Source organism: Loxodonta africana, chromosome 11 (assembly GCF_030014295.1).
Source record: "Loxodonta africana isolate mLoxAfr1 chromosome 11, mLoxAfr1.hap2, whole genome shotgun sequence".
In the NCBI taxonomy this organism is placed as follows: Eukaryota; Metazoa; Chordata; class Mammalia; order Proboscidea; family Elephantidae; genus Loxodonta; species Loxodonta africana.
This window is the reverse complement of record NC_087352.1, coordinates 10,083,853-10,092,910: the sequence shown is the minus strand read 5'-3', so window position 1 is coordinate 10,092,910 and position 9,058 is coordinate 10,083,853. Positions and strand designations below refer to the sequence as shown.

The following is a 9,058-nucleotide window of genomic DNA, read 5'->3' as shown; positions in this document are numbered from 1 at the left end:
TACATTTCTGTTCTTCAAAGCCACCATGTGGTATTTGTGTTACAGCAGCAAAAGGAAATTAAGACAAGAACTGACGAATTATTTTCCACAACAGCTGCGCCATTTTACATTCCCACCTACAATGAATGAAGGTTCCCATTTTTCCACATCCTTGCTAATCCTTATTGTCTTCCATTACGATTTCTATATACCACCCTAAACCAAAAAAAAAAACAAAAAACAAACCCATTGCCATCAAATCAATTCCGACTCATACAGACACTATAGGACAGAGCAGAACTGCCTCATAGGGTTTCCAAAGAGTAACTCGTGGATTCATACTGCCGAACTCTTGGTTAGCAGGCGATCTTTTAACCACTGAGCTACCAGGGCTTCTAGTGGGTGTAAAGTGATTTCTCAATGTGGTTTTGATTTGTATTTCCCTAACGACCAATAAGGAAACCCTGGTTGGCAGTTCAAATCCACCATGTGCTCTTTGAAAACTCTGTGGTGCAGTTCTACTCTGTCCTATAGGGTCGCTATGAGTTGGAATCGACTCGATGGCAACAGGTTTTTTTGTTTTTTTGGTTCAATGACCAATAATGTTGAGTTTCTATTCAACTGCTTGTCATTTGTAAAATCTTCTTTGCAGAAATATGTTTTACTCTTTAGCCCACTTTTGTCATTTTTGGTTTTGAGTTGTACGAGTTCTTTATATATTCTGAATACTAGGGTATTAACAGGTATGATTCATGAATATTTCCTCCCAGTCTATGGGTTGTCTTTATTACATAATTTTCTCTATCTTGAACACAGAATTTTAATTTTTATGATGTTCAAATTATCTATTTTTTCTTTTGTTGCTTATAGTTTTGGTATCATATGTAAGAATCCATTGCCACATCCAAAGTCATGAAGATTTACTGGTATAATTTCTTCTAACGGTTCTATTGTTTTAGCTCTTATATTGAAGCTTTTGATCCATTTGGAGTTAATTTTTCTTTATATGGGGTGAGGTAAGGGCCCAATTAACCCTTTTGAATCTTGATATCCAGTTGTCCTGCCACCATTTGTTGAAGAACTACTAATCCCACACTGAGTTATGTTATGACTTGATTGTGTCCTCCAAAGAGATATATTGAAGTCCTACCTCCCAGTACCTGTAAAAGTAATCCCCATCAAAATTCCAACAGGCTCTCTACAAAAATAGAAAATACAATCCTCAGATTTTTATAGCACTACAAGGGGCCCTAATAGCCAAAACAAACTCTAAAAAGAACAACAAAGTAGGGCTCACACGTCTAGATTTTAAAACATCCTATATAACCCTGGTGGCATAGTGGTTAAGTGCTACGGCTCCTAACCATAGGGTTGGCAGTTCGAATCTGCCAGGTGCTCCTTGGAAACTCTATGGGGAAGTTCTATTCTGTCCTATAGGGTCGCTATGAGTCGGAATCGACTCGACAGCACTGGGTTTGGTCACTGGGTTTTATAAACCTATAGGAATCAAAACTTCTGGCACTGGCATAATGACAGCCATGTATATCAATGGAATAGAATCGAGAGTCCAGAAATAAAATCATACATCTATGGTCAACTGATTTTCAACAAGGGTGTTAGGTCTATTTAATGGGGGGACAATATAGTCTCTTTAATGAATGGTGCAGACACAAATAAGGGGATTTCCATGAGCAAAATAATAAAGCTGGATCTGTACCTCACAACACACATGAAAATTAACTCAAAATACATAAGCGAGCTAAATGTAAAAACTAAAACCACTAAGTTCTTACAACAAAACTTACGGTAATGCTTTACAATCTGGTTTTTGCAATGGATTCTTAGATATGACACTAAAAAACATGAGAAACAAACGATAAAATAGATAAATTGCACTAGGCTGTGACGCCAATAATAAGAGGCCTTGAGAACAGACACTAGGAGGAAGACAGCCACCAATTAATATCAAAATAATACTGTGGATTTCAATACTAAATAGTTTTCTGCATTTCACCTAGTGATTGTTTCACAGGTTTTGTTTTTTTTTTTTTTTAGTTTCTTATTCTGAAAAGAATTTTTGAATGTAGTACATTTTTTTCTTTTCATTAACAAGTACTGAGCACACCTAAGAACTGGTAATCACGTTATGGTTGCATAGATTTCATCAGCAAAGTCCCAGCCTTCATGGAGCCTATCCAAACCAAAACCCACTGCCGTCTAGTCAACTCCCACTCATAGCAATTCTACAGGACATAGTAGAACTGCCCATAGGGTTTCCAAGAAGCGGCTTGGTAGATTCAAACTGCCAACCTTTTGGTTGGCAGCCAACTCCTTAACCACTGCACAACCAGGGCACCATGGAGCCTACGTTCTAATGAATATTGCTTTTGATGTGTCCATCATTATACTTTTGTAAAGACATGATCAAATTCTTATTCTAAGGCCTATCTCCTGAGTGATATTTGCTAACTGTCAAGGTTCTGACTGAAGCCCTTATTGCACTACTTACAAGGGGGCACTCTCCTATGAAACCTGATAATCACAAAATTCTGGTTACAAATGAGTTTTTGAAAAAGATCATCTTATAAAAATCCTTTACTCTGAGGATTCTGTACATCCTTGATTCTCATCACTTTTATAGAACTCACCCCCACCACAGATTCTTTGATGTCTTGTATGACCTTAACTGGAAGTGTTTACAACATGTCTCATGTTTGTAACACTTTTCCCCTCTATGAATTCTACACTGATAGTGAAGTTCTGAAGTTCAACAAATGACTTTATCACATATATCATATTTGTATGGCTTCTCTCCACTGTGGATACTGATTAAGACTTTAGATATGGCTTATTACCCTACTACCCACTTATTTGCTTTCTCTCCTGTGTGGACCCTCTAATGATTATCTAGACTATAGCTCCACTTGAATCTCCTCCCACACTCCTCACATCTGTATGGCTTTTCTCTAGAGTGAACTCTCTGGTGACACTGAAGTTGTGATTTCTGACAAAATATCTTCCCACACACTTCACATTTGAATGGCTTCTCTCCACTGTGGATTCTCTGGTGGATGTGAAGACTTGAGAGCTGAATGAAGCATTTCCCACACTCTGCACAATTATATGGTTTCTCTCCTGTGTGGACCCTCTTATGTATATTAAGAATTGAAGGAAACTGAAAGCTCTTCCCACAATTCTCACATTTGTATGGTTGTTCTCTCATGTGGGTTTTGCAATAATTACCTAAACTGGAAGTTCTTACCACATATATCACATCTGAATGGTTTCTCCCCAGTGTGGATTCTCTGATGTTCCTGAAAATGTGAAGGATTAATGAAGCATTTGCCACATTCCTCACAATTATAAGGCTTCTCTCCCACGTGCATTTTGCAATGAATTTGCAGATATCTTCTACTACTGAAGTATTTCCCACACTCTTCACATTTGAACTTTTTTTTCCACTGTGGATTCTGTGATGGGTCAGAAGTTGTGAAGCGACTCCGAAGCCCTTCTCACACTCCTCACAATTATAGGGTTTCTCTCCTATGTGGATTCTGTGATGAATATGAAGATTTGTTCTACAACTGAAGTACTTTCCACACTCTTCACACTTGAATGGTTTTTGTCCACTGTGGACTCCCAGATGGGTCATAAGTTGTGAAGCATCCCTGAAGGCCTTTCCACACTTTTCACAATTACAGGGTTTCTCTTCTGTGTGGATTCTACAATTAATTTGAAGATTTGCTCTATGGCTGAAGCCTTTCCCACACTCTTCACATTTGTATGATTTCTCGCCAGTATGGATCAGCTGGTGCACTTTAAGTTTTGAACTGTTATTGAAGCCTTGCCCACACTCTTCACATTTATGAGGTTTCTCTATATTGTGGCTCTTCTGATGGATTTTAATATATGAACTCTGACAAAAATCCTTCCCACACACATCACATTTATAGGGTTTTTCTCGTGTGTAGACTACCAGATGAACCTGTTAACTTCATCCTGAAACTCTTCCTACACTCCTCACATTTGTATGGTTTCTCTCCAGTGTGGATTTTCTGATGGGCCTGAAATTGGGAAGGATACATAAAAGTCCTGCCACATTCCTCACAAGTATAAGGCTTCTCTCCTGTGTGGCCTTTCCAATGCACATTAAGTGTGGCTCTATTACTGAACAATTTCCCACATTCTCCACATTTGTAGGGATTGTCTATAATGTGGACTTTTTGATGATTTTGCGGACGTGAGCTCTGACTAAATTCCTTACCACACTCATCAAACTTACAGCAGTTCTCACCTAGGTGAAATCTGTGATAATTACAAAGAGCTGAGCCAAAACAGAAGCCTTTTCCACACTCACTAGATGTATCAGACTTATCTCCTGAGTGTGAACACTGATGAAGACCAAAGCTAGACATATCGCTGAATGTTTTGGTACACATATTACACTGATAAGTCTTCTCTCCTGTATGAATACATAGTCATTCCCCAACCTGGCAGGGTGAATCATCTTGTTTATAGAACTTTGTACTGTTTTTCATGGAGTCTTGACACCTGGCTAAGTCACTTGTAATTTGTTGCCAAGCAGGAAAGCTCCATGTGTGGCTCTTCATCATACTTGGGACCTTGTCTCCTGTAAGGCAAGGGAATTCATAAATATAGAGAGGTAAAATATTTGTTGAGTTTTTAAGATTTCACACTTAGAACAGGGAATGAGATGTTAGTGAATCCAGGGAACTTCCAGTTTGTCTTTTGCACTGCATATCATGACCTCTGCTTTACATGCTATGAAAAACCAACAAGAGGTCCACTGGCTTGCAACTCATTAAGCATTAATAAGACCCATTAGACCTCACCAAATCAACTATGGGAAGTACAACTTAGAAATCAAAGACTCAATTTTAAAAATTGATAATATACTACAAACTTTTAACCCGTTGCTATTTCTATTCAATTTCAATTAGTGTAGAATTATAAAGAAAAGAAATAATACAATCAAATGTTTGCTTACTTTCTGGTTTTTTTTTTTTTTTTTTGAAGTAGCAATCTTAGTTATCTAGTGCTGGTGTAACAGAAATACAAGTGGGTGACTTTAACAGAAGTTTATCTTCTCACAGTTTAGGAGGCTAGGAGTTTGAATTCAGGGTGCCGGCTCTACAGGAAGGTCTGTCAGCTCTGGAGGAAATTTGTTGTTTTTCCTGAGCTTCTGTTCCTGGGCAATCTTCAGATGGCTTGGTATCTCTCTTCCCCCATCTCTGCTTCTGTCACTTGTTTAACCTCCTTTATACCTCAAAAGACAATAACCCAAGAAATGCCCTATACTAATTCCGCCTCATTAATGTTAACAAAGACAAACAATTTCCAGATGGGATTATAACCACAGGTATTAAAAAAAAAAATTAAGAAAAACAACTGTTGCCACTGAGTCAAATCCCACTTACAACAATGCTATGGGACAGAGTAGAACTGCCCCATAGGGGTGACAAGGCCATAATGTTTACAGAAGTAGACTGCTACATGGCGTGGCTGCTGGGTTCGAACCACTGACCTTTGAGTTAAAAATGAAACACTTAACCATTGTGCCAACAGGGCTCCAAAACCAAAGGTGTACAGGTTAGACTTTACAGCTCATATTTTGGGGGGCCACAATTTAATCCATAACAGTAATCTTCTGAATTAACTGCAAAAAAGTACCTTTAAGGAAATTTTACAGAGGAAGATGTCACTTTTCTCCCTGTAGGGATAGTCAATTAAAAGCAGCCTCTTTGGGTTAGCAAACATTTAACTAGTCTGTGTACAATGTTATCTTGGGTTAATTGTTGTTGTCAGGTGCTGTTGAGTCCATTACAACTCACAGCGACCCTGTGTACCACAGAATGAAACACTGCCTGGTCCTGCGCCATCCTTACAGTCGTTGTTATGCTTGAACCCATTGTTGCAGCCACTGTGTCAATCCATCTCGTGGAGGGTCTTCCTCTTCTCCACTGACCCTGTACTTTACCAAGCATGATGTCCTTCTCCAGGGACTGATCCCTCCTGACAACATGTCCAAAGTATGTAAAATGCAGTCTTGCCATCCTTGCTTCTAAGGAGCATTCTGGTAGTACTTCTTCCAAGACAGATTTGTTCATTCTTTTGGCAGTCCATGGTATATTCAATATTCTTCGCCAACACCATAATTAAAAGGTGTCAATTCTTCTTCGGTCTTCCTTATTCATTGTCCAGCTTTCACATGCACATGATACAACTGAAAATACCATGGCTTGGGTCAGACATACCTTAGTCTTCAAGGTGACATCTTTGCTTCTCAGCACTTTTTCAGCAGATTTGCCCAGTGCAGTGAACCTTTTGATTTCTTGACTGCTACTTCCATGGGTGTTGATTGTGGATCCAAGTAAAATGAAATCCTTGACAACTTCAATCTTTTCTCCATTTACCATGATGTTGCTTATTGGTCCAGCTGTGAGGAATGTAATCCATACTGAAGGCTGTGGTCTTTGGTCTTCATCAGTAAGTGTTTTAAGTCTTCTTCATTTTCAGCAAGCAAGGTTGTGTCATCTGCATAACGTTAATAAGTCTTCCTCGAATCCTGATGCCCCATTCTTCTTCATATAGTCCAGCTTCTTGGATTATTTGCTCAGCATACAAACTGAATAGGTATCATAAAAGGATATAACTCTGATGCACATGTTATATTAGAAAATTATACCAATGCATAAGGAACCGAGGGGCCCTGGAATGGCGGCAATAACTTGCAGGTTTGAGAGAAATATGCATTATCCCTTACTGAAAAAAATGTAGCATAAAATCAGAGTGGTCCTTTAGCACCTGCTAAGAAGGTTCCTCCAAGAGCAAGAAGATGAAAGAAAGTTTAAGTGATGACATACAGTATTCTGAAAACTGACAGTAATGCAGACCTTCATGATCTCCACAGAAAAAAATCAACCTCTGCAAGCTAATCTTTCACAACAGAGACAGAAAAGAATAGAACACAACTGTGGTGTGATGAATTATTTAGTACGGCCTTTTTTCTCATCACGGTCTTGTAACTCCCACCCAGGTGACTGGGCAGGGCTGTGCAAATAAGATAATTGTAGCTCAGCAAGGGGACTGGCCAGTTTGCCTTAGAGAGCCAATTCCAAAGCAGAGAGAATTGCTCACCACCACCAAAGAAGGAGAAACCAGCAGGAGAGACAGGCAGGAGATAATGAGTTTCCAGGCCACGGAACAAGAAAATTGAGTGTCTTTGGACAAAGAATGAGGGCCAAGGAGAAGGCTCCACCTCACCCACGAATTTATACAGTTCTTGAGTTCTACGAGAGGTTGCAGCAAATTAGGAAACCTAAAAACAGGAGGGACAGTGCTGAAGGGAGAGGGAATAGTTGATGATAGACATGATGGAGTGGTACAGAGGCTTGGAAAAGTTGGACATTTGGGACATCTTTAACCTCTGCCTCATAAGGACAAGCTTTGTGTTGATCTTTATAAAATAAATTATTCGGTTAACAGTGCAATTTACTGAAAGCCAATCCCACAGAGGGAGTTATATTATGCCTGGTACTCTGCGCAGAAAAGATACTTCCATGGATGGTTCCTTACTTATCGGAGGCCTCTCTCAGCTGTGAGTCCACCAATGAATTCAATGTAAAATAATAAACCCTGTTTGCAGCCAATTCACCTTTCGCAATTTCCATCCCCTTTGAATCTGTGTATGTTTTAGAGAGGACTTATGACAATCTGACATGCTATCTAGGTCCTTTTTGTTTATTGTATGTCTTTCTGTCTACAAAGCAATATCAATGAGGACAAGCGTTTATACTGTTGCATACTTTATAACCACTGTCGAGAATGGTACGTGCCATGCGTGAAGGTTCAATGAGTAAATAGATCCCTGTTTGACTCTTTTGTGAGCGTTTAAGCCAAGTCAAAGGAACAGAAAACTTTTCCAAGTAAGTTATCTAAAATAGGAAAGGGGCAGGAAACCACTTTTGCTGGGAACTGAAATGCTGTACTAGACACAGTGATAACACCATCAGTGATGCTGCTGATGAGAGAATCTCAAGGTGGCAAGAATCCCATCAGTAAAGGAAAGCATGAGAGCCTATATACCGGTTCCTTCTGAGGCTTTCGAACTGTATCTTTTTAAAGTAGATAAATTGACTGGTCACAACAGTTTTTCAAATTGGGGACTGCAGACCATTAGGGTGCTGTAAAATAAATTTAAGGTTTTTAATTAGCATTTAAAAAGAAAAAAACAGGACAGGAAATATCAGAGCACAATCACAAACAAAAAGGTATCACTTAGTGTCATGGATTGAATTATGTCCCCCAAATATATGTATCAATTTGGCTAGGCCATGATTTCCAGTATTGTGCAGTTGTCCTCCATTCTGTGATCTAATGTAATTTTCCCTCATAATGTAATTCCTAACCTCTATGATGTTAATGAAGCTGGATTAGAGGCACTTATGTTCATGAGGCAGGACACAATCTATAGGATTAGGCTATATCTTGAGTCAATCTCTTTCGAGATATAAAAGACAGAAGGGAGTAGAGAAGGGAGGAAACTCCTACTCCCAAGAAAGAAGAGCCAGGAGCAGAACACATCCTTTGGACCTGGGTTCCTTCACTGAGAAGCTCCTAAACCACAGGAAGAACTGATGACAAGGACATTCCCCCAGAGCCAACAAGAAGAAAAAGCATTCCTTTGGAGGTGACACCCTGAATTCAGACCTCTACACTCCTTAACTGTGAGAGGGTAAACTTATGTTTGTTAAAGCCATCCACTTGTGGTATTTCTGTTATAGCGGCACTAGATAACTAAGATACGTAGTAAATGATTTCTCAGCTCATACACAAATCTACATACACACGAAATGTTTCCACTGCTTAAAGTGAAAGGCAGTTTCTGACTATGGCTCATGCTCAAAAATTTTACAACAGTTTGGTTGAAATACTTGTCAAGTTCTTAAATAATCAAATGATTAAAATTGAACACTGAAATGATTAGAAGTACAGGCAACACTAAACTGTGTGACTCGTGTTACCCTCATCCTAAAGTGGCCTCCTTTAGCACAGGTAA

General features: G+C 39.1%; 1 pseudogene; it reads right to left on the bottom strand.

The window, feature by feature from the left end:
• Positions 1-3,572: 3,572 nt before the first annotated feature.
• Positions 3,573-4,956, bottom strand: LOC135232775 (zinc finger protein 221-like; annotated as a pseudogene).
• Between the last annotated feature and the right edge of the window lie 4,102 nt (positions 4,957-9,058).